This window comes from Trachurus japonicus, chromosome 24, assembly GCF_045865225.1.
Source record: "Trachurus japonicus isolate A0001 chromosome 24, Traja_1.0".
NCBI classification, from domain to species: Eukaryota; Metazoa; Chordata; class Actinopteri; order Carangiformes; family Carangidae; genus Trachurus; species Trachurus japonicus.
In genome coordinates, this window is record NC_140930.1 from 28,945,446 (window position 1) to 28,973,334 (window position 27,889).

Sequence of the window (27,889 nt, forward strand, 5' to 3'; positions counted from 1 at the left end):
TTGTTCCAGCCCCCCAGGCCCGGGGGGAGTCAGAGGGATCTTTTACACGGTTGTGGTTTTACTGTAAAACATCTCTCTTTCTGTGCTGACTGTGTGTCAGACGGCAGGAAAAGCTTGTCTGGGATTTATTGGCAGTTGTGGATCTGCAGATGATGGACGAATGCCCCTCTGGAGCACAGGTCCTGTAAAAGCCAAAGGGTGGAATACCCTATTAAAATTGTGTTTATTTCTTTAGATGTCTTGTAAGATGTGTGTGTCTTTCTCTCTCACTCTAAACATGTCTTTTTTTTCCAATCCTTTCTTTTCTTTTCTTTTTTGCACCCTTTCTTTTGCATTTTTCTGAACACATTTGTATACCTGTGGTGGATTTCCTTGACACTGGCGACGTATGAACACACATTACACAACAGCTGAGGGTGTGCTGTACATATGTGCTCTACATGTGTTAGTGAGTGACACTCGTGTGTCATTGCCATAACTGTTTCACTTCTGTGTTGAGAGGCCAAACAGAATAGTGATGAAAAAAAGTAATAAAGAAAACATGACATTAAACTGAACTACAGTATGAGTCATGTCTTATATTTTCTTATCTTACATGCTGAGTGACTCATGGGGTGTACAGTATAGAAGCCCATGCTGTAAACTGTTGTTGCAAGGTGTATTCTACTGTAGTTAAAAGTACCAATACCAGAACTGATAAATGCTCGATAACAAACACAAACATAACAGGTACAGGTCAGGGTGGAGCATATTTACATAATTTTACATACAGAGTAGTTTAATCTAAAACATTATATTGTAATTCATATACTAAATTACTATGTATCTTATTAATAAGCCCAAAGGTGCAAAGTAAGACAGTAGAAGATGTGGCTGCTTTTAATAGATTGATGCATATCTCATTTCTTAGGAGTGGCATGTGCTCACAGCTCACAGGGAATAGTTTTGGATGTGTGTGGGAGACAGAAGAAGATAGGGACACGGAGACAAAATAAGATCATGAAAAGATGAAAGCAGAGAGGGGACAGGGGGGAGGAAGGGGACGGAGAACAGGAAATCAGGAGACAAAGGCAGGAAGGAGGGGAACAGAAACGAAGGGCAATGAAGGGGGGCAGAGGCTGTTAGAGTGAAGCTACAGTATGGGCATGATGCTGTTTGGAATGCAGTTGATTGGTTTGCATCTCCGTCTGCATCACAATTCAAACAGTGTGAGCCAGATGTTGCTACAGGTTCTTGTTGAGGACGAGTGAGAGTGCGCTGACCTAGAAACAAGTAAAATACTCCATCAGGTGGGGGAACGAGATACAGTAATATGTTAAATTGATGTGGACCCTAAAAACATTAGAATTCAGGTCATGTAGACAGTTTGTGTTTAATGTGCCGGGATTCATCTGAGACTTCTGTCTCCACCTCAGTGCGGTGAAGATAAATAGTTTCTTTCATGACGCTCACAACACAAAAAAAACAGGCACACCTGAGTTTTTACAGGCAATGCTGGTGATTTTCAGAGTTTAGTTTGAAGCAGAAAAAAGTTAAACAAGTTTATTTGACCATATTAGGCCTTTGCTGCGTTTTCATATTGTTGACTGTTGCTAATAATAGTTTCAGTTTGAAGTATATTTGTGCTTAAAAGATGATGACAGGTAAACTTTAATCATTCAAAGGTTATTTCAGTGGATATAAGAGATAGAACAAAGAGAAAAACACTTTTTCTTTTTATTTAGCAGACGCACTAATGCATAATTTCATTCCACTCCAGAGAAAAGAGGAAGAAAAAAATAAAACACTCCTGCATCAATGACACAAATCTGTAGAAATCTCAGTGGGGCCACTCAGCACTGCTCAGGCAGGGGACTAATCACTCAGTGGGGGTGACAACTCTGATAAATAAATTCAAAGGTGACACACTTGAAACTTTTCAAGATGGAGCATGACTGTGGGTAATAATGCAGTAATACAACATTCATGATTTACATATTTTTTGGTCACAGTTAACTTTGTTAACAGAGAATATGTTCAAGAAGAGGAAACCGATTTCAAAGAGGAGAAGCCATGAACAATTAGTTGGATATCTGAGCAAAAATAGACCTAATTCATCCACATGAATTTTCAATCTTGTCAGTAGTACCTCTCACATCAATGTTCAACCCAATTCCCTTCTGAAATCAATATACGCATTCAGCACAGGAGGGATAATAGGGTGGTGACATGCGCCGCGGATGCTCCTGTGATGTATTCACTGTATCCTTGGCAAACACTGAATACCATTTTAAATCTGCAAGTCTTCACTGTTACACTCGGCCTTTTCTTCTGCCAGGTTAGTAAAATGATTTTAGAAAATAACATCATGATGCCACTCAACTGAGAGAGATGTCTGTGAGTAGAGAACTGTCAAGGATTTACAATTGAAGTATGACAAAGTGCATGAGTTATGTAAAGCAAGAGAGTTAATGGAGTTCATTTCAGCTCAGTATATTCTACACTGTAGTGCCATTGGTGAAACTACTGGTGAAACAAGGACACTGAAGCATTAACAAGAAGAAAGAATTTACTTTGTGAAGAGATACTGCTTGTAATCATAACCTGTAGTATAAGTTGTGTTTGTACATGCGTGAGCGTGCTAAAGTATCATTATCATCCTGGTGGAGTAAGCGGGGGGAGGACTGTGTGGGTGAGCCTCATGGTGTGCGGGGGACTGAATCCTCACAGTGTAAACTGGACACTGCTGGAAGATAAATGGGACCTTGAAATGAGCAGGAGGAAGAAAAAAAAAACAGAAGCATTTTCTCAGCCAACACTGGCTGCATTTGAAAGAGCTTTCGGTTCTATAAATATCACATTTTAGTTTTGTTAACAGAGTATTTCAAGACAATGTCAGTGTGAGTGCAAGATCCTGAACAGACAACAAAGCATTGTCTTTACTGCTGTTGTAGTTAGCTGAAACTTTGTGTACTGTAGCTTCTCTTGTCTACATTTCACTATTATCACCGTTACCACAAAAGCAGAACATTAAAGACAGAAAACAAGGAACATGAGCAAATAAAATAATTCTTTATCATAATAATCAATATTATTTGAATCAATTTGAATTATTTTTGCAAGTTAAAAAATAGAAGTTGACAAACCATGCTCACACAAATTTCCGATTAAAGCTGCAGAAAAGAAAAATTAATTTGATTCCACTCTGGGTCCTAACATTAGTGTAATAACTCATCTATCAGACGATGGAGCCCAAACTTTGTGCAAAATTCTGTTTTCAAGTAAATCCAGGATGAAAGTGGGGTAGTTTTTTTTCGCATTGGATAATGCAGGCGCACAAATTATACGTCATGTTGCTCACTATTCATCAGCCACTGATACTGGATCCGTCATCCGTCAATCAAACGTCTGAGACAACACACACACACCGAGCTCGGTCTCGCCCCAAACATTGAATATCCCGCCTGCTCGGTAACGACCAATCAAATTTGTTTTCCTTACTTGAGTAAACTCGTGCAGCAACTTGTGGAAACTCGTAGAAGGAGACGTGACAAACAGGACAAACAGCCATTTCTGAACACCTTTAAATGAAAATCTATACATGTGTGGTTTTAGGAGCCGAAGGTCACCTCAATGTAGTTTAAAGGGCCTTTCACACCGAACGCGGTATGCGCTGCGCCCACCGCGAGGTACAGCGCAGACAGGCGCAGAGCAGGGCGGCAGCGCGTACACATATGGCGCGAGTTGCTGAGCAACCGAACAAACAAGACAGGATTTGGGGGGGTATATGCAAAGATATGTTCGCCAGGAGCTACAAAACGACCGCTTCCAGGTGAACTTTAGCGTCAGGCTTAGCAGGGAGCAGTTTAACAGAGAGAGTTGGTCTGATCCTCAGGAGGATGACAACTCACTTCATGCATCCCGTCTCTTTAACTGAACGTCTGGTCGTTTGTTTTCTCTCTGCAAGCGGCTGATTTTTTTTCAGACTCCACTACATCCTCTCCTATTGGACGCGCCGAGATGTCGTCACAGCGCGCTGCGCCCGGATTAAACATTTTTTAATTCGGGCGCAGCGCGCCGCCGCGGCATGCGCCCACCTCGCGTGCCGCTCAGCTCGGCGCAGAGCCGTTCGCCGGTGCGCCGCGGTAGCACGTACACAATGAATGGGTTTGCTGCCGCCTTCCGCCGCCTGCCGCGTTCGGTGTGAAAGGCCCTTAACAGTAAACTGTGTTCTGAATTAGTCAGGAGTTTCTGGTAAAACAAACCTTGTTTCCTGTTGGTTTCAGTTGGGCTGACTGACAGACTGACAGTTGCTCCTTTGTTGTGAAATCACCAACGGTTTATTTTAAGGCTCAGTTTCTGAATACAGGCAGGCTGTGTGCATTTCTCTGTGCACCTAGGATTTAATACTTTTTCAGTATCAAAATACAGTAGGGCTTAGGGGTGCTCTACAATCAAAACAGACATGGAAACCTTCCTTTGTACAATATTGAACCTTTAATCAAATTGGATTTAATCAAACATGACATTTGCATTACGCTTTTTGAGAAAATCTACTGTAACAATGTCCCTGTTTTATTTAAACAGATGGGTTACATTTGCCATCTCACTTTTAATTGTTAAGTGGATAATTAAAAAGGATGAAACACTAAAATAATATAATATACTGTACAGTAGGTGCAAAAAGTCACAGTGGTTCTTTTTTTTGGAAAATCACAATATCATGTTACAAATAAAATAGTTTTTGATGCAGGATAAAAAAGATTCTGTCATTTGGTACAGCATATAATATAATAATATAATGTAGCCTATATAATATATACTTTTGCTCTGTATGAAGACTTTTCTTCTTGCATGCAACTTGCACAACCACTGTCATGGAACTACAAAGCATCACATAACCCCTACAACCTTTAACTGCAAAATGATTTAGGTATTGCCTCAGCAGCAATAATGTGCTGGCCTCCTCAGACAGGGATTACGTTTATAGTCCCATCTGTAACCCTGATGTCAATGGATTGAAACCATCCTCTCCGAGCAGCACATCCTTCCCCCAGTGTCACGGTTCTTTCTCATCCCGCACTCCAACATCCCTGCCTTCATTCTACTGTAATCCCATGAGTTATCAGCCTCTATCAGAGGTGATCTGTCTCACCTTGGTGCTGCAGTGGCCAGCATGTTTCCTAATCCGTCACAGAGGTTTCTCTGGCTGACCAAGACAGGGCTCCTGCTGTGATTCAAAGTAACATGGCTATCCAAAGTGAAGACACAGGAGCCACAAGGTAGTTACTGTACTGGCCCCTTCTTTTTAACATCTGTTTTTGAAAAAGGAAACGTTATCAGACAAGGCCTGTTGGAAGAGTTTCACAGAGACACTTTTAGTCCAGGGATAAAAGCTGCATCACTGAAGTTTTTTCTTGTAGAAGTTAAACATTAAATTATCCTATCAAAGCAGGATGTGTAGCCCACATCTGTAAACCAATATTTTGACTGTGACTTGTTTATCTGTCACATGCTCACACACCACTATAAAACTGGCAGGTGTTTTTTTTCCACATGGTCTTTTTACGCTCCTCTTTATTACAGTAAAGTGTCTGACAGTGGTAAATATTGACTGTCAGACACCAGCAGCCAGTTTCTGCAGTAAAGACATTTCAACTGATTTCAACAATTGATTTAGTCTGGAACGGCACACAAACCATCAGAGATTAGGTTTCCTAAACTCTGAAAAAAGTGCAACCTGAAGGACTTGACAAATGTTGCCAACCTAGCAATGCTGAGGCCACAGGACTCTGAGCTGTGAGGAGAGGTTTACTGTGGCAGAGAAGCCACATTAAGTATTACAGGATCCTGAAGAACCACCCTCCATACTATCAATACTAAAGGTGCTGCTATAAAACATTGAATACATTTCCCCAGCTGTATATAATGAATGACTCTGGTTTTTCTTTTGATCCATTCAGTCCAATTGAGTTTGGAAAAGCCTGAAAGAGCCATGTCATTAAATCATTAATGTGTGCAGGAACTCAACAGGATGTAAACCAGGTGTGTTTGATATACCAAAGAACGCAGGAGCCTGAGAGGGGCTGAAGGGTTTCCAGACTCTATGAGGAATCTTAAAGCCCCAGTATGTAGGAATTCCCCCCATCTAGCGGTGCGGTTGCACATCGGAACGAATTCTTGATGTTGCATTCACGTGAAATCGGGCAGACGTCAGACAGACAACAGACGCTGCATGTACAGTAACAGGATAAACAAGCGTCTATGTAAACAAGTGGTCCGCCAGCACGAGGCAAAGCAATGCAGTTTCTATGGTTACCTACGGTCACGCTGCCACTCAGTGTAAAAAATGGCGATGCAACATGGCAGCCTCAGTTCAGTGCGTCTCCCCCCCCCCGTATACCTATGTATAACGACTTGTAACAACTCATTCTAAGCGAAAAAAAGCTTTCATTTGTATGCGGGTGTGATTCGACTTCAGTGAAATACGTATTTATGAAAGCAATATTTGATTTTTGCTAATAAAAAGCAAAAAAGTTACATACTGGGGCTTTAATTGAAATGAAATGGAGTTGAAATACAACCTGAAAAAAAAATACCAGCTTGTACATGTATTTGTGCCAGTAAAGGCACAGCTTAGGTCAGAGGCTTGTTCTGGATACTCATCAATCACACTGAGGGTCAGGCAACTGGACAAGGGCAAAGCAGTGACCTCTTACGGTGGGATACGTCCAGACTCGATGATAAGTGAATTTTAGAGGTGGCAAATGTGAATTTAATTTTCACTTGGTGGCATTCATTGAAGTGAAGATACAACTGAGCAACCTGGTAATGTTTCAGATGTATTCAAAGAATTTAAAATAGAATAGAATAAAATTCAGAAAGATGTGACATCCCTGAATTCACATTTAAAGAGCTGCAGCTTTGACTTTATTTATTTTTTTGGACAAGGAAGAGGTATGTGTGTTTTAGTCTATTTTTCAAGTTGGACGACAAAATCAGATCAGACATCAGACCTGAATGACTCCTTGTCTGTTTTTTTGTATGGTATCATGCTGCCTCTGGTTCAATATTTGCCAGGATGTGATCGCAACAGTTATGACCCCCAAAATTAGAAGGGTAGAGAAAATGAATGAATAATTGGCTAAGCCTGTAAGGTCACCACTACTGGGAGCATGCATGTAACAAGACAAAGTAGTTACTGCTGTGCACAAAGTTTCCAGATGTTCGCTGCCAAGCAGTGAAAAGATATACATTTCACCTCTTGCACCACAGCGTGACCCCACAAATTCAGACGGATGTTCAGCGGTCATCCTCCTTTAAACTCGGACAGGGAGCAGCGTGTGGCGTGGCCTAGCGGAGGGGAGTCCACAGTTTGGTCAGTTTTATTAATTAACTGCGTTCTCCTCCGAGTGGAGACTTTAAACTTCAGTGCCCTGCCCTTGCTGTGGAAGCTGGGAAGCTTTGGCAGGGAGGCTGGCCTGAGTCTCTCCCCCTCTCCCTCTCTCTTAATGGGCTACCTTTAATCCTAGTCCAAGAGGGAGAAGTCAAAAGTCCTCTATACTGTGCGTGCGTCACCGCTGGATGTGGGCCAACAATGACTTCAATACACAGCAGTTTAATCCCATTTTAGTCAGCGTACTTTCCCATTGATGCAAACAGCTCCTTCCTCCAGACAGTGAGTCACATGTGGTGACTTTGTATACCAAGTTCATAAGAGGCCGTTTGGGATCATTAGAGGGAAGTGTTTCTGAGCATGTTATGATTACTGCCGTCAAACACGGCAGCTAACCTACCATTCTTGATACATGTCAGCATCGGCCCCACTGATAAAGATGGTCTCTGAAGTCTGACATGAACAAGGCCATCGTTAAATGATAAGAACATGTCACATTGTCCTCTCATTCAGCAGCCATAACCAACACATCCTCCCTCTTGGCTGAGTCACCGTGACTCAAGTGTTTTCTCAGGTGCAGTTTGTCACATCGCTCCTTCTATTTGTGCTGAATGTTTAATGTCAAGTCGCAAAGTTTCATTTCCTAGTATCTCACACAAACTGTCGCAACAGTTGCTTGGGCAGGACAACGTCATGACTCAAACGCAGCAGACAAGCAGTTTCCCAGCAGTGATTTCAACAGTTTCATATTTAGGTGTGTTTTTTCTAACTGTTGCGTTGAATATTAGACTGATGAGAAAAACACTGTGAAGCCTAAATAAAGTGACTTTAGCTATTTTTTTTGGGATGACTTGAACTAGAGTGCTGTGTTTTGTTCGTCAGTGATGTGTTTTCATCTGAGTACAGCTCTGATTTATTTTTTTTCTTTGTTTTTTACATTTCCCACGGCTTCGGTTTGTCTGGGTACAACATCTGTCTTGTCAATATTGACATGCTGTTGAGTTTCAATTCCTCAAAAAAAAACACTTAGGAAAAGCTAGTTAGCCTAGTATGAGAAGTTGCCTTTTTATTTGTTGCAGTGTTGCCTTCCCCCATTATAGAAAGATGTGTCTCTTTTGTATAAAGATGGATGACATGCCTCCCTCCATGTTAACCAATGGGACCAAACAAATCAGTATACACATGAAATTCATTTTTTGGTTTGGCTCATTTTAGGTGTTCTTATCACACTGAGGTGAGTTCCAGGAATATTTTTGTGATGCTATAAAAAGGGAGTGTAATCTCACAATGGGTAATCTAACCAAAAATGCCAGATGGCAGCGCCTGTACCTGGGAAATTCTGACTTCATCTGTGTTCAGTGAGAGGAACTGGAGATGCGTCATCCATCTCTATAAACGCCTCCAGTCATTGGCTCAAACGGCTGCATCCTCAGCACTCTGGACGTTTACTCATTAATCAAATTACGACACTAAATAACTCACGTGGCCAGACTCAGAGCAGGAATGCTATAATTATAGTGTTACAGTAACACTGTTTCTGTGGAATTGAAATGATGTAACAACCAATTTTTTTGGTTTTACGCCTCTGGAGAACATTAATGCAGGAGACATCACAAAAACTTAAAGGTACATTGTGTAGGAATTCCTCCCATCTAGCGTTGTGGTTGTATATCGCAAGCAACTCAATCGTATTTTTCATTCAACAGCATAAACAAGCCTCTATGTAAACAAGTGGTCCATCAGCACGAGGCAAAACAATACACGTGACAATATGTTGTCATGGCGATGTGGTATTGTTTACCTGACCCACGTTTTACCGGCTTTCTCTGGACTTCTGTGACTAAAATGACATCTGGTTTGCTACCGACGGCCGTCTGCCCGACTGCAGGTGAATGCAGCATCAGTGTAACGCTCCATTCCTCCTCACTGCGTTACCGCGGTGACTTTTCACAGACGCCACCTCGACCTGAGCCGACAGCTCCGGTGTCTCCGCTGAGTTTCCGTGGTTTCCTACCGTCACGCTGCCACTGAACGTAAAAACATGGCGACACCACATGGCAGCCAGCACCGAGCTTACCCGCTCCATGTAGATATGAATGAGATGAACGGCAAATTCAGAGCTGAAAGGAACACTTCAGTTTGTTGATGGGGGGGATTACTGATTAATGAAAAACAGACTTTTGAACCAAATAATCGATTTTCATGAATAGATAACAGGAGAAGTTACACAATGTCCCTTTAAATTTGTTCTTTGTCACCAGTTTGACAAAGGACTTTCTGACTCTAACCCCGCCATGGAAGGCTGTACTTCATTAAAACAAACTTTTATGTACATGCACAGCTATCATAAAGCAATCCTTACAGCTAATTTGGAGCTGAAATACAAGGAGTTTCCAACATGTGCTGCTAATAGAATATTATTTTTTGCACATCTGTGAAAGCAGTTCAGCTGGTCATTAGCTTACCCAGGTCAAAAGCTGCGGTTTGGACAAATGAGGTTTTACCGTATGAATCTGGATTTGTGTTCTGCATTTAATTTATAGTGAAATATGTGGAGCCTGAACACATGGCTGTCTGCTGTTGACCAACACTGGGGAGAGATAACCACTTGGCTTGGATTTAGCTTTAGCTTTCACCTTTGTGTGTGTGTGTGTGTGTGCTTGCATGCGTGCGGGTGTGTTAGAAGCTCAGTACCAGTCTGACGCCAGCACCACAGGGTGTCTGGTCTCGGCTCAAACCCCAATCTCCACCTTCCGTCCTCCCTTCCACCTAAAAAACAGGCCCACATGCACACACACACACACACACACACACACACACACTCACGCAAAAGTTTCTGCTGGTGTGCTAATCCCATTGCTATGTTGGAGGCAACTACCAGAGGGACTCTCATCAGCCTACCTGTCAGCCCCCCTCCAGATCAACTGTCCAGCGGTTAAATGCAAACACGTAGGAGTGTGGAGCCAGTTCTTCCAAAAGGCTCAGACCTGCTCTCTGTTCTGTGGCGTCATTTTCAATCCAAAACAAATGAGGACATTCCTCATGCATGCACGTTTAGTGCAGTGGGTTCACATGTTTCAGGAACATTCCAGTGGAGATAACAGTTACAACCTTCAAATCCGCCTCTCAAAACCTGTGACATGTGTCATTTCTGTTTGTTTAACATCTCATATGTTACGTGAGGAATAAGAAGAAAAAAAAGCGTCTAGCCTAATCTGGACTAGCAAAAAAATTACATTGAATGTGTTATCAAGAGAGAGAAAATCAATCCGCACTCACTCGATTTATAATGAGCTCTGTCAAGTCGTTTCTGATACTATACGGTGGGTTGTTTTAAATAAAATTAATATGCGACAGCTGTGTGTTAGATAGTTTTCCCCATATCATAATGAAATAGAATACATACCAAAGCTGTCATTCAATATCACTGCCACAGCCACAGGATTTTGTTTATCTTGTCTAAGCTTCCATGTCAGCGAGGAGAAAGTGGAGGCAGCCAATGCATGAGTGCAAAACAAATACAGTGTTTTCCCTCCCATTGCTGCCAGTGACAGCGAGAACAAATGGCAGGGATTTCTAAATGCTCTCTCTTTCTCCCCCCCCCCCCTCGTCTCCTCTCCCCCACTCATCTGCAGATGGTGGATGCCATATTAGATGTTTTCTTCTTTCACATCAAACCAGAGGTCACAGCTGCACTGCTCCCAAAACCAACCACAGATGTGTCGGCATAGTTACCTGACAACCGGTGCAGATGGAACACTTTCTGAGGCTGGAAGTGAAAAGCACAAAAAAAAAAAAAAAAACAAGTGCTGTTTAGCCAGAAACCACTCTGACTTCCCCGGGGAGAGCCACTGAGATCAGAGAGGCAGAATAAAGACAAATTTGCTAAGTTTGTGTTGAGTTTCGCCACCTATAGCAGCTGGAGCTGGGAGAGAATTGAAACACAAAGCATAGAGGAGGGAGGGGGGGGGGCGGTTGGGTGGGTTGTAAAGCAGATTTGTAACTGTTTAGACAATGTTGTGTAAAACAGACAAGGTCTGGCTTGAATATTAATGAATTAAATGATTTATTTATGTTTCGTCTTTGACAGAGCAAAGCGCGCATGCTATCAGGTTTGGCCTACAGAGCACCGAGGGGAGAAGGCCTTGTCAGCATTATGTTTGGTCTGTCAGATAGATTAACATGTTAAAATATGCACATATTAAAAACGAGCCAGCGATTTACATGATCAGGCCGTCCTAGGGTGCTGCAGCGAGCGTGATTTCTACACCAGGAAAAGGAAGACTGATATGTTCTCGAATACACTCCAATAATGAGATTTACATCCCAATGTTAGCGACCACCTATTATAATCTGCGGTAAACACCAAACGTGACCAAGACTCATAATGAACTCATTTGAATGTGGCCTGGACTTTTAATCAAATCTGTGTGTTCCCACTCAGGAGATTTGTGAATTATTTTGTATTATTCTTTAATTTTATTTCTTCAAGGAATTCCACTACAGCCGCCTCTTTCATCACTGAAATATTTACGTATCATGGTAGTAATTTGCGAATGTGCAGCGACACATAATACCTTGTGGGATTTACAGTGACTGTATTATTCCGGGTTGAGCCATTAAAAATGCATAGATATGCAGTGTGTCACTCATGATGGGAAACAATCATTTTTATGGTGGGCTCAGGGCGCTCCTCATTCACTCTGGAGGGGGGTAAATCAGATATGTCACTTGGATGTCAATAAATCTCAGCGCTGTGGATCCATTTGATGTAGGCCGTGTAGTTGAAAAATCGCACAACGTACAACAGCTTCATTCGGCTAAAAAATATAACGGCAGCAGGCAGAGAGCTCCTGATTCACCAGAGAGCAACACACTGACATTGTGATGTTATGCAACCCTTCATTAAGCCAAAATGTTTTGTCTATTTCATTCACCCCCACATATCCTGCCTCCGTCTGTGGTAAATACTATACACTGAGGAACCAGACCAGATTCAGAATGAGAGACTTTTTAGATCATAGACGAGAGTTATTAAGACACTGATGATACACACAGGGTTTGAACACTAGACAGTAATTAGCTGAGCGGTTGTTCTCTTTTGGTCTATTTGTCCTGTGTGATTGTTAACGGGAAGTATTTGAGACTTTTCTGTAAAAAAGAAGTCCATAGATGATTTATTATGACCCATAGTTATGAGATGTTGCTAGGCAATAGTCTGGTATCTGTAGTAATTATGACAGGAGCAGAGGGAACAGTGCCGTGTTGTAGTCACCATTAAGCTTGTGGTGGTTGGATGGGTCAATAAAACGGAGGAATATGACACCATAGAGCAGAATGTGATTTGATTGATTGTGAAAGTAGTCGTTCATGTTGCTTCCATGACAACACAACAGTTAATGTTGTCATTGTAACCATGATTGTGAAGCTTAACCTATGTAGCATTTTAAACCTAAGGCAAGTATTTTGCTTTCTGTAAAGTGACACTTTTTATTATAGCACACCTGCCAGTGTATAGGGAATATTGCATGTTAGAAAACAAAAGATATATGGTTGTTCAGGTTGTAGGAGCGTTTGGTATCCAGATGGTTCTCTGGGCTGTTTTTAGTTATTTTTGGTGATGAGATAAGCATTAAAATGGGGGAAGGTGAAAACCCAAATATATATTACTATATGATTGGAAATATTCAGATCAAAAAAGATTGTGAGACCAAATTACATTCAAACATCAACCTTCAAATAATGCAAATACAAATATATCTGAAACATATAAAAGAGAAAAGTCATCAAGCAGAGAAAGAGTGCACACTGTCTTTATGTATTTATCTTGGTACTTGTGTACTGTATGTGTCTGTACTGTAGAAAGTTTTGATGTAGAAACTTGAAGCAAAACCATTCTGAATTGTTTGTGAGGATCACTTTATATAATCAAATTTAATTCGTCACTTATCCTTGATGATCTCAGGGGGGAAAAAAAGAAGCTCCATGGTGATACAGGAGGGTTCAGTCATTTTAGTGACCACAGTCTGCCATGTGAACATAAAGTGGGGGCAGCTGAAAATAAAAAAGTCTATTCACTGAATGAACCAGTTAATGGATGTCAAATGTTCAGGAGGTGAAGCTTAAAAAAGAGAGAGAGAGAGAGAAAACAACCCACACAGTACTCGCACTGAGGTGAGGAGTGGCCCTTTAAAATGTAACGATCAGGAGTTAAACCCCACAAATGGCCTAGTGGAGATAAAATAAATCAGCATTGCAGAATTGTTGTGTTGACAACCTGTTATTTTCTGAGTGTGTGTGTGTGCATACGTGTGTGTTGTTTCTGGCCAATTTGTGTGTAGAGCTTTGACGGTTAATTCAAAATTTAATTGGGAGTTCAAAGTTTAGCACAAACATTTTTAGCAGATGCAGAATTGATGATTTGATACACTTGTTTTATTGCGATTACATTAAAACTACACTAAAACTCTAATGATTAAAAAGAAAAAAATCCATGACCATATGGTGTTTATAATGTTAAAAGGGCTCCAGAATTAATGAGTAAAGTTTTTTTTGTCTTATATTTTCTTTCAAAATAGCGACATGGAGAGATCTACATGAGCTGAATGCACACGGCCGTCCCGTCGATGTGCATTCATCGATGTCCAATGGAGCCAGACTGGATGTAGTCCTTGACCCCAACAATCCCTGAGGGGTGAGGGTTGGAGCCTGGCCTATTGGTGTTTCCTCTCTGCCAGTCAACACGGCCTCAGCTGCCAGTAATACAGCTCTGACTTCAACTCTGACCCCTGACGCTGCTCTGCGGCTCTACGACCAGCCGGTCAGGGCGGGCCGGGGCCGGGGCCAGGCCTCCAGAGGACACACGTCTGTGTGGTCTGGGTGGAGACCTCAGTGGAGGACAGGCTTACTGATTTTCTATATGTATGCTGCCCTACAAAGGCAAAGTGCAGTATTTGTAAAAATGCAAAACTGAGAAAAACAGCTTTTTGTGTTTTTCATTGTCAGGTTTAAGCATCAAATTATGAATAACTACCAAGTCTATAATTGATTAGGTAAAGGTGGACTGGATTAAATGTATTTTTAAAATGAATTATAGAATGTAGGGAGTACAGTACTCTTTGCAGATACTGCACTTGGTTTCACAGTGCTTTTTTGGGATGGACAGATAAAATAAAAAGCCCAATAACTCTGGAAATTTTAGCAGTACCAATATCAAATTCTACCAGATTAAAGAGAATATGCCACACTTTTGATTGGTCTTTTTTTCTTTTCTTTTTTTTTTAAAAAAAATGCAGATACTGCACTTTGCCTTCGCTGGGCAGTGTGTGTGTGTGTGACTGCATGCATGAGTCAGTGAGAGAACAATAGTATGCATTTGTGTTTTTATATATACAGTATGTGTGGTCACGACGTGCAAACTCCAGCCAGGATCATGTCTGTTTTTTTCTTGCTCTGTTCTCTTTATCCCCAGGCAGACATCCTAATTACAACCAGTTTGTTTAAGTGGAAATGTGAACCCAGGAAGTAGGACAGTGCCAAGACGTTTTGTCCTTTGATCGACTCACCGGCTGAGCAGCTGGTGGTCTGCAGCACAGCGGGTCCGAGGGGGGCCACAGGGCCCTTGCATGTCATGGTTTTATACAAGAAATTAGTTAAATAAGGAGGTAATAATTGGAAATGTATGATGTTTCATTGAGTTAGCAACAGAGAAGGACTTTAGTAATAAGTCTCCTTCGACATGTAGTATTGTTGACATAATGCTCAGGGCCATGAAGGGCATGGTGATCCCTGAGTCTGGACCATTAATCCCCCTGGGACAATCTGGACATGGTGATGGTGATGAAGAGGTAGTGGTGAACAACAGGATGAAGAGACCACAGAGAGGATTTAATTAAATGAACAGAGACAGACAGAGGCATCGTCAGTGTCATCAGGACTGAAGAGGAGCAATTATGTGAGTGAATTAGTTAAAAAGACAAAGATGCAGTGTAATGAAGACCAGGAGACCAGGAGAGACCTCAGGGTGTTCATGTTGTAACCATCAATGATTGAACAACTATTTGCATGTGTAGTGTTGGATCTTTGTGTAGGCTGTTCAAATACGTGGGTGTAGAAAGAAAAATGGTTTGAATAAAGATGCAACATTTGGTGACACATAATAAAATAAAATAAATTATAATATAACGTAAGTACCACGGAGTATTACGGCCACATTGACAAATAAAAAAATCACAAACTTCGAGAATAAAGTCGTAAATTTACGACTTTATTCTCGTAATGTTATGACTTTTTCCTCGCAGGAAATGTACGACTTTATTGTCGTAAATTTCCAACTATATTCTCGTAAATTTATGAATTTATTCTCATAATGTTATGACTTTTTTCCCGTAGGAAATGTACTACGACTTTATTCTGGTAAATTCACAACTTTATTCTCGTAATGTTATGACTTTTTTCTCGTAGGAAATGTACGACTTTATTCTTGTAAATTTAAGACTTTATTCTCGTAAATTCACAACTTTATTCTCATAATGTTAGGACTTTTTTCTCGTAGGAAATGTACGACTTTATTCTCCTAAATTTATGATTTTAAGTCTGTGTTTTGTTTTGTTTTTGTTAATGTGGCCCTAATACTCTGTCGTACGTAAGACATTAGAAGGTACAAAAAGAGCTCAACTCAAAGGAGATCAAAAATAAAGCAACAAAAGCTAAAGCTTAACACAGCGTATCATAACTAAACACAAACACAAAGAGCTCATATACTACACACAGACACAGAGCAGCTGGGGAACTTGACCAACAACATTAAACATGTAATAAACATAAACAACCTATTTAAAGAACTTATCTGTAGAGAAAGGATTAGCTTCAGATGATAACAAAACCAAACAGAATATATTTTTTGATCATTCTAAATTTAATTCCCCTTCTGTCTTCTTCACCAGCCTTCAGGTCATTTGCCAGAGGAGCTCAGTAAAATCAAAACGGAAGCGTTACAGTACTTGCAAATTAAAGAACCATGTGGCAGACTCCTAACTGAATTGTGTGCACCCAAATTTGAAAAACAAACTGTGATACATTGGACAAAGGCATCATGTGCTCGGGGAAAACGAGAGACTGCATGTCGAGTGTCGTTATATGAAAAAAAAAGTCTGGGTGTAAAATGTGACCAAATATAAAGAAGCACTAACGCTGGAGGACAGCAGCAGATGCAGCCGCCACTGCTCCCATCTGCTGTGAGCTCTCATCCACACCTATGACTGTCTGCAGCTTCATCACAACATCAACTGAAACACACACACAAAACTAAAGTAGCACCAAAACTGGAATTATAACATTTATAGTCACAACTCACTCCTACAGCACAGTACAGCAAGTTTTCTTTATTGGGGAAAGTTTATCATTGAATTAAAACTTTTTTTTTCCTTTTTTTCCCCAGGAGCTAATTTGCACACCTATTTGCAGTACTTGTGTTTATGTGTATCACCTTTTTTTCTGCGGAACACCTACTCCACAATTACTGTTAAAAAGGCCATAACACACTGGATAGTCCTTCTTACTGTTATAAAGGTAGCTCCGTGCCACTAATGGAAGCTATTGCCTCACTAGTTTATTCATAATCATGATGTTCACTGGCTGTATTAGCATTAAAAATGTCAATGTATTCATCACATCCAGTATGCGCCGAAGCAGTAGCGAGATCGGAATCTCATGGCAGCGACAGTGATGTAAGGACTCGGCAAATTTACCATCTGTATTAGTCAAAACTGAATGGCGTTATCTCAGCGCTCTGTCTACTCCACATGTGTAATGAGGGCTGCTGGAAGCCTTTCAGACTGCTGAGAGCAGAGCGGGCACATGTCTTCATCCAGCTAACTTCCAACTGACAAGCCTTCCTGCATCGCACACCCCTACCCCCACCCCTCCCTCCCCTTTCCACCAATTAGCTCCAGTATTAGCATATGCACTCTATTTGCATGAGCAACGACTAATTCCCGGTGTCATCGCACAGCTGTCGAAGCGGATTAGCCAGGCTAGCAGTCAGAGAGATCCCTGTCTTACTGTAGCCTATCTTCTGACTCAATGTTGGATCAGGCTGCAGTGAAGAAACAAAATATAATGCACGTACACCGTCGTCGCCTTGTTCTCATCATCCTCAAGGAGCTTCGTGCCAATCTAGGCTGGATTTAAAGCCTTTGTGTGGCCGGCAGGGTTTAGTCCTGTCACAACCTTGCGTGTGGAATCGAACGTGTTTTTTTCTCTCCACTGCCCTATAAGGCAAAGTGCAGTAGCTGTAAAAATGCCAAACTGAGAAAAACAGCTTTTTGTGTTTTTCATTGTCAGGTTTAAGCATCAAATTATGAGTCTAATTTGGGGGCCAAGACCCAAAATTTCACATATCGGTATCACCTGGGAGGGCAAATTCTAGTTGTGATTTTTTTATTCCTATACACTCCTAGATTAAGTTTTCATATTATAGACCTTGCTGACTGGCAGCTTTATAGTATTTATCACCTCTTAAAGTAATAGACTGTTGCTGTTCAAATAGATAGATAGATAGATAGATAGATAGATAGATAGATAGATAGATAGATAGATAGATAGATAGATAGATAGATAGATAGATAGATAGATAGATAGATAGATAGATAGATAGATAGATAGATAGATAGATAGATGGTGGTGCCGGCTCATAGAACAACCATGTGGTGTGCACATTAAAACACTGGATCCAGATATCAGTTCAGTCCTTTATTTTGGTAACTGAACAATGATGAACGCAGATCAAGAAAATGTGAATAAAATGGCTGTAGCCGGCTATGAGGTCACCGGGTAAAAATTTCAGCGAGAAAAAAATTGAAGAAGCCACAGCCTAAATAGCATGATAACCATATCGGTCATCTTTTATTTTGAAACGACACATGGGAAGTTGATGTATCGGCAGAATGCAGAAAACTTGAATTGAGATGACAGGCGCCTTGGTTAAGACGTGTGTATGTGTGTGTGTGTATGGGGGTGCCGGTGTTGAGATCCTTTATCCACTAATGGAGAAACCTTAGAACAGTAGTGGTGAAAAGAAAGAAATCCGAAAGGGGCAAATACTTTTTCACTGCACTTTATTTAATGGAGAGGGAAAAATAGGCAGATTTTCTCAGCTGTAAACAGTAGGTTAATAAAAGGCTGAAAACCACAGGACATTTCCTGCTAGTCAGCGGTATAAAGCTCAATCAGCCTCCTTTCATATCAAATGGGTCTATAATAATAATAATAAACTGCCCCATGTGTTCAGGCTAACAGTCCTCACTGCAGGCGACCCCGGTTCAAATCCCGCGCTGAGCGCCCCCCCCCCATCTGATTTATTTCCACATATAACGGGGGCCTGAATCTGATCTGACAATATCCGATTCCATGCGTTGACGGGTCCTGTCACTATGCCTCCAATTGATCATGTGCCCTGGCTACTTGGCCAAAGGATGTCCCTTTGGGTGACTGGCAAGCGCGTGTGACTCTTACCCGGAAGGTGTGGGTTCAATCCCCGCCCTGGCCCTCTTCACCTTGCCACACGTATTTGTCCCGTTTACACGTTCATGTTACAGATCCGATCTGAGCCACTTGAGAGGAAAAAATCGGAATTGGGCCACTTGAACCATGCAGTGTGAAGACAGCCTTACTTGAGCCACTTCCAGATTCAGGAGGCTGTGATACAGGTGCCGCTCTGGCCTGTGGTTGTTGGGGAGGCCTGCCATAAAGTAAAGTCTGTAGATATCTTGGAGGCATTCTCTCCCACTGTGGCCTTTATCCTTGCTCTCTCCCATCATGTTGCTGAACGGGTCATGGGTCCATTTTCCAGCATGGGTGGGAGCATGGCATCCGGCTCGAAGGACCATGAAAAAACTATGATGTGTGATGTCCAAAAAGAGTGTTAAATGACTTTTAATGTGTTATTGGCCGTCTGTGTTCTTTTTGGAATTAATGACAATCTGCCTATATGGGAAAACAACAAAATGCGAAAAAAAATATAAAAAGCTGCTCCTATGAAAAGGCTATCATATTTTAATTTACTTATATTGACCCTAAAAACAATTTAGTATAGGTAAGGTTTTGCCCACTCAAGTGATACCGGTATCTGGTCTGGCCCAAGGACTATAAGTCTCTAAGTCTATAATTGATTACTGTAGATAAAGATGGACTGGATTAAATGTATTTTGTAGTTTGTCGACCAATTTTGACCGTTTTATGGCAGATACTGCACTTTGCCTTGGTTTTGGTGCAGATACTGCACTTTGGCTTGGTATTAGCTACACATACGGCACTTTGCCTTGGTTTTACTCCAATTAACTAAATTATAGAATGTAGGGAGTACAGTACTCTTTGCAGATACTGCACTTTGGCTTGGTTTCACAGTGCTTTTTTGGATGGACAGCAAAATAAAAAGCCCAATAACTTTAACTCTGCTAAAATTTTAGTAGCACCAATATCAAATTCTACCAGATTGAAGAGAATATGCCACACTTTTGATTGGTCAAAAAACATTTTTTTGAAAAAATGCAGATACTGCACTTTGCCTTTGTAGGGCAGTCCAGTTATCAGTGCATAATGAGCAACGTTTTTCCGATGTGGAGATTGTGTTGAAGTTTGGAGGTATTTCCTGTTTTCTTATAATAGAATAACGCCGGCCTGGCTGTCTGCCTGGGTAAACATGAACGGAGAAATATTTGTGATAATGTTTCAAGTGCAGGCAGGCTGCTCGTAGCGTGCTTGTTTTGGTCTGCTGGTTCCGAGCGGTTGCGAGCGCCCGAGTGTGTTTTGACATGTTTCGTTTAGCGAAAAACGTTCAAGATTTATATCAGGATTAATTTTCTTAGTGACCTGTTGAATTGCTTCACGTGCAACCTTGGGATGTTTATCTGTGAACCCTCCCACATTAAAGCTTGGTTCATTGGTTCCTCTGCTGACATCATGCTGTCTGGACTCACACATTATAAGTTCAAAGACTATGGGACTATATCCAGTGCAATATGGTTGGAATAGATGCAAGCCACATGCCATTAGTCACTGTAATTAATGTATATAGACTGAAAAACTCAACTGGAAATATGTCATTAATTTCAGAATATATGGTTTTGTTATGGAAACTGAAGGGTGAAGTCAATCATATCCCACTTGGAACTCTTATAAACTTGATGACCTTAGCCAAGTCAAAATAATCCTATTGCACAAAATCTACATCACAGAGATTTATTTCTCCCTCAAAAAAATAAACAATGAAAGTTACCAAACAAACAACAACAACAACAACAACAAAATTGACTGAGATTAATTTCTAAAGTTACATGAAAACTATAAAATGAAAACTAACAACAATCATTGTACAGTTTTGTATCAGAATTTTGGTTTACACCCTGACTCATGTTCTATTTTCAAAATAGAAATGAATGAATTAGATCCAAAAATATTTTTGTCATAAAAACAAAAACAAAAAAAGGAGTTAAATGTGGAAAAGAAAAAAAGTACACTTATTTTGACACACTGAGTATCTTCATTTAAAGGTATAATATGTAGGAATTACCCTTATCTAGAGGTGTGGTTGCATATCAGAATGTATTCTTGATGTTGCATTCACGTAAATATGCTAATAAAAAGCCAAATAAGTTACATACTGGGGCTTTAAAACTAATTCTCACAAAAAAAAAATAAGAGTGAAAGCGTTAAATGTGGAAAAAACATCTCTGTGCGTAAACTCATTCACAAACTGTGAGTAATTTGTAATCTTCATTAAATCTCAAACAATTTTTCTTTTCTTTTCATGGCAGTCATGTGCTTCCATATACTGTCAACCTCACTGTCATTGTCTCTCACACACCCCCTCACATACTGTATGTGCAGATGTTTTCTTTGCAGTTGTCAGAGCAGTAAGGGATTAAATATATGAGTACTGTTATTACTGTGGAAGGAGAACAGAATGCTGATGTGATTGATGACATTCATGGTTAAAGCAACAGTTTACAGGCCAGAGGACGGACTTATCATGTGAAGGAAAAACAAAGATAAACTGTTATATCAAGGGTGAGCACCCCCTTGGCTACAGCACCCACTGACTTACTTCCTGTGTTTACTAAAGTGTGTGTCTCACTAAGAGTGAAATATTATGTTTGATTTAGGGTTGTTGTTTTTCACCATGTTGCACTCGTTTATAACTTCACTGTACACTACAAAAACACAAGTTCTTCTTATAATGTCCCAACATCCCAGATACATTCAGAGTGTTTGTGTCTTTGAGGGACATCTGGTTGATACACACACACACACATACTGTAGTGTAGCTACTGAACCAGACTAAGACCATTTAAAGGCTCAGGAAACCTTTTGTGTTTTGAATTAATTAGCTAATTAGAGTGTGACACCATTAGGTTACAATAGTGAACTCTTTCACTAGTCTAATTGTTTGATTACTGAATTTTGGATTTTCATTAAATGTAAGCCATAATATTAACAATTAAAAGAAATAAAGACATGAAATATTTCAGTCTGGGTGTAATAAATCTATATGATATGAGTTCGCTATTTGAATTGAACTAATGAAATAAATTAACTTTTTCCTGATATTCTACTTTATGGAGATGTATATGTATAATATGGACAGATAATTCAAATACTGTGAAGAAGGCAAAATAAATTGCAGAGGACAAACTGAAATAGAGATGAATGTGTATGTTCTGTCAGAGTATTAAATAATAAGTAATACAAAGCATGATATACTGTCCTACTTGAGAACATGTAGAATAATTTAGAGAGTAATGTCCTATACAATGTCTTCTGTCTTACTTCTAGCCTATAGTCTAAATCAGGGGTGTGACAGGGGCAGGGGGTCCAATCTGCCCCTCAGAATGAATTTGCCAAGTGTGAAAATTACATAGAAGGCAGAATAGGCATAATATTGTTGAAATAGGACATCAAGAATAAAACAAAGGGAAAAGTTATTTTAAAGCAGATATCAGTGGAATGTTTTTGTTAATATAAGTCCTAAATAGTCCTATTTTCCGTCAGCAATCACTTACATGAAGTATTTCAGCCTAAACACGAGTCTCTCCGTCACTCTGCTCTGCTGTAACCCGAGGAGAAAATTTTCCTTGTGGGATACAAGTGTTATCCAATGAGGGGAGAGAACGGCATGAAGGGCTGTGTGTGCAGCCAAGGGATGCGCGTGAATGTGGTGACGTAGCACGAGTACCAATTGATGCCTGACAAGGGCGGGGGCTGCTAACTCATGGTGCGTTCAAGGAAACTCGTACTTTGTGTTTTTCCTTCCTGTGAAGTCATACCAGTTCGATCTGGTACGAGTTCACGGGTCGGAAGTTACGAGTGGCCGTTATAGGGAACTTTCACAGACAACAGGACGGTAAAAACACGAGCTACGGGTTACCTGGAACGCTACCAAGTCGTAGTTGTGACTTGAAGCTGTAACTTACGGTTTCAAAAGCCTGCCTTGAACACAGCATTAGCCGAAACGGCCGTGCCGATGATATCTGCTTTAATTTATAGCTTATCATGCTCTTATTTTACTGGTCTGGCCCACTTCAGATCCAATTGTGCTGTTTGTGGCCCCTGAACTAAAATGAGTTTGACACCCCTGGTCTAAATCCTAAAACATTTATATTTCACAAAGCAGAAATACTGTATACATACATACTGATATGAGATTCAATTTAATAATATTAACTACGACAAAAACAACTAAGGATTAGTGTACAGATTTTTTTAAAAATGTCTTCTGATCCTCATGGGTTTGCAGTTTGTGTAATGTCAAAGATGTCCTCTGCCGTTCTTCAGTTTTTTATCTCAGTGTGTGTATAAGTGTGTAGAGTGAAGCCATCCACACACGTCACAGTCCTGAGCGTCAGCTCTCTGTGGATCCCTGTCCTGTTTTTTATTCACTCTGTCCTGTATTTAGTTCCCTTGCTGCTCTCCGCTCCTACAGCACCACAGGCACCTGAGTTCATATGATTCTGTTTAATTATGGGTTGGGTCAGGTGAGGTCAGGTTACAGGTCCTCCATAAGCACAGGTCAGGTCTGAGGAGGTCTGGTGTGTGAGCGGGGCAGGACCCATTGTACGGAATGATGCCATAAGCTGTGATCACTTTAATAGGTCACGCAAAGACAGTTGTAGCGGCGGTTCGCTGGGGCTCAGATTTCCCTGAGAAGCCTCAGGATCTTCACTTGCCGACAGTTAAATAAAGGTTGTAATATTTGTGCCCAGGCTTGATGAACTTGCCATAAAGTAAGTTGATATTACTGGAATAAGCTCTCTCTCATTAACGTAACTCGAGAAGGAATGACACAATCCTTGGTGCCTTCAGTTTTATTTTAACTTAGATCTCAGTGTCAACACCAGGAAGGATTATTACAAGGCACAGTAGTGTCTCTCCCTGTCTCTCTGTTTGCCATCACACTGTAATATCTGACAATTAAGATCTAATCTTTTCCACTGGCTCTCACAGCTAGCGTGCCAGCCCACCGCTGATCAAGATAAGCAACAATCACTTTGATTTCTGAATTAGAGCGTAGAAAACTGCCATCTCAGTCTACTCACATTACCATATACGCTGCAACCATCTTTTATCCAACCAATATTATACTTGGCACAGGCTTCAGGTTGACGTGCAAAAATAAAGAGGCCAGGAAAGAGAAGCATTCCTTCTTTCTGCTGCTGCTGCTGGAATGCTTCAGTGTTTTTTAGCTCGCCCTCAGCTTTTGTTCTGGGGTTTGCCTTTTCAGTAATAAATAATGCATCTGGTTCATTAGTTTGTTCACTCTGAGGTGGACTGGGGAACTCTGTTTCACCCCCGGGTCATAAATCAAGGAGGAAAAAAAAGCTGTCAGGAATAGGAACTGAAAGTCACAACATGCCTTCGCTGGCTCAGGATTGCCATCTGTCAGATCCTATAGAATATTTGGTACCCACATGTCCTCACAGGCACACCGCTCTCCACTAATGATCAAACCTCCGTGACAAATACGTGTGTGTGATACTTGGCAAACAGGAGTTTGTGTTTGATTTAGTTGGCCTTGAATGCGGCTTTTCATCGTCCAGCAGAATGGCACGTTCGGTCTGGCAAAGGAACGGCAAAAGTTTTCCAACGACGTCCTTGCTAATGATGACGGGAAACGGACCAGTGAGGGGGGCAGCTCCTCCTTTTTACTAGCTGTTTATTCATGTGATTATTAAAAGCACATTAAGCTTCCTGTATCACACAACCTCACATGATTACAACCAATTTCCCCTGGATACACAAATTTGTCTCCCCTTGATAATCGTTTCAGATGTTTTTACCGTTTTTTGCTCCAATGGGTCCCTGCGGCCGCACAGCCCACGTCCCGGCACTGCCTCGACTTTATATTAGGACCAACTGGATGATGTACTCAAATAAATGCTGGGTTGTTTTTTTCCGTTAGGTTGAGCCTGTTGGTTTATTTAATTGGGTTAATTTCATTGAATTGGGTATTCTGAGAACCCAATTCGCTAGGGTATTTTTGTTGGGAATGGAGTTATTAGCTGTTGGGTTGTAATTTCTATAATGTTGTGTTGGTTTGTTTTGGACTACCCAACACATTGGGTTGACGTTCGGTGGGAGGAGTTTCCCAGCATGCTTTGGGACAGTGTGTTTGTGATTCTAGGTATTAAAGGTAAAGGTACTTTATTAGTCACATATACAGCTAGTACAGTGAAATTCTTTCTCTGCATTTAACCCATCCCTGAGGAGCAGTGGGCAGCCACGGTGCGGCGCCCGGGGACCAACTCCAGATTATGAGCCCGTGCCTTTGGTCAGGGGCGCTGACTGGAGGATTAACCTAGCCGACATGTTTTTAGTGGTGGGGGAAACCGGAGCACCCGGAGGAAACCCACGCAGACACGGGGAGAACATGCAAACTCCACACAGAAAGGCCCTGGGCGGCCCGGGATTCGAACCCAGGACCTTCTTGCTGTGAGGCAACAGTGCTAACCACTGTGCCACCGTGCCGCTAGGTTATTTCTGTTAAATATCACCACAGAGGTTATCTGCTACAGCTACACAATATTTAGTGATACTGTTCTACACACTAATTTACTAATTCAATGTTCTACTTAGTTTACAATTACTGTTATGGAAATAAGCACTTTGACACCATAAGTGAAGTTATGTGTTCGGTTAGTGGCCTCCCTTCCTTTATGTGCAGTTTGTGTGTGTGTTCTGAGGATAATAAACAGCATTCCCCCTGTAGTCAAGTAGTGCAGAGTAGAGTAGAGTAGAGTAGAGTAGAGTAGAGTAGAGTAGAGTAGAGTAGAGTAGAGTAGAGTAGAGAAGAGAATACTTTATTCATCCCGAGGAGGGAAATTAAAATTAGTCCAGTAGCTCACACGACAATGACACAAAAAAGAAAGAAAGATGAGGCACAGGAGCTGCTATAAGATCTAAAGTTAGTCTCTGTTTGAGTTAATGTTAAATAGAACCCTAGCCTGCCACAATATAGTTGTTAAGTGCAAGTTTGTGACACACTGTTGAGTACTAGCTTCAGTTAGCAACCCGACTTAATTGGGTTATATGAACAACCCAATTGGGTTGTATAAACAACCCAATTGTTGTATTAAGGGAACCAACCCAATATTTAACCAGCGTTGGGTTGGGAAACTACCCAAACTGGGTTGTTTTTTCTTTCCAAGCGTTGTGTGCTCTCCAGCATTGGCTGTGTGAGCGTATGCTTTGAGCCTGCATGTGCAAGCATGGCCAGTGTTATATCAGGAAGTTTTTCTTTTTCAAAATCGTTTTAAATCAAAAACTCAGTTAATTAAAGTCTGTTGCCCAGTGCATAAAGCAGGGCAGACATCTAGCAGCCAATGCATCATACAGCATCTATTCCATTTAATAAAGCCTTTTTATGTAGTCCATTCATTTAGTGAGAGTGACTCTGTGTCCATGTTTATTCAGTGCATGCTCAGGGTGATGATCAGCTGACTCTATGATTAGATCTTGCCTCAACAAATCATTTCTGAGAATATCATAAGAGCACATGACTGTCAGGCAAAAAAAAGCTTAATAGATATGTGTACAGTAGTGTGTGTGTGTGTGTGTGTGTGTGTGTGTGTGTGTGTGTGTGTGTGTGTGCATGACAGGTCCCCTCTTACCCCTATTGGTGTGTATGTGTGTGTGTGTGTGTGTGTGTGTGTGATTCCCCTGGTGTATTTGTGTCAGAGAGTGTGTGAGCTGCTTCTGCTTCTCTGGGTCCGTTTGGGTGGCAGCAGCCCAGGGAGTTTTGCTCTCATTAGGACCGCCACGGGCCAATTCAGCATTACTCCATCCATGACAAAAATTCTACATGAGAAATGTGTGAGTGTGTGTGTTAGAGAGAAAGAGCCAGCTGGTGGGAACGGCACACTCCCTGCAGCCTGAGCACACTGTGGGGTTAGAAGCATGAAAATTGGAGCTTTGTGTTTGACCAAGTAAACATTTCCTGAACTACTTTTCATAATCTACCATGAATTATTATCCTCTTTGGAGTGCCTATATTAAGAGAGTAAATATTAGTATTACCATTAGTCATGTAAATTCACAAGCACCGATATTAAGCCTTACTATGCAATCAATGAATCATTACTGTTCTTGCAGGAGCCAAACTTCAGGGACGTGTGCAGGATGAAGGCTTAGTGTGCCATGATGGAAGAAGAAGCCACGTTTAAAGGAGGGGCTAATATGCTGCGTTCAATGTACCTAAATTAGATTATGGGAATTATGCCACACCCGGTTTGACTGCATTGCGGTGCGAGTTGGTAGCTTGTTGTTGTTGTTGTTGTTGTTAGTAATACTAGTTGTTAAGAAGCATGACGATGTATTGTGTGCATGCACTGGTCATAATAGTGGATCTGGAATATAAGATGAGTGTGTCAGGATTTTAATGACAATTCAGTTTTTGCTGCTGAGTGAAAGAATTTGTAATTTAGCTTCAGAATCAGGCAAATCAACTTTGACCAACTCTCACTTCAAGATAACTGGATTAATGTTCAAAATTAGCGTCAGATGTGCACAGACATGTTATTTAAAAAATTAGCATTTTAAAACATTTAGGGCTGACTTCAATGATAAAGAACAGTCAAGTGTTTAGTGTTTCATGTTTGAAAAGAAATGATAATTGAACTGTTTGTTATCTACACAGAACATAATTAGGTGTCACGGCTTTATTGTTTAGTTTTTTTTAATTGTGGGATTTGATGTTTGCAAACATGAGAGATTATTATCTAAACCGAACGTAATTACTTGCCACATCTACAGTATGAACAGGTTGAGTTCTGTTCACACAGGAAGCAGCCATCTTGGATTGTGAGGTCGGGGTTGGTGGGGTTCTGTAAATCTTACCTCACACGGCGTTCTGGCTAAAAATTCCCACTGGGATCTCAGAAATTCCCATTTCCCACTTCAACTTGAATGCACCATTAGCCTGCATCAGACTTAATCCCTGATTTCTCTCCAATAACTCTGGCG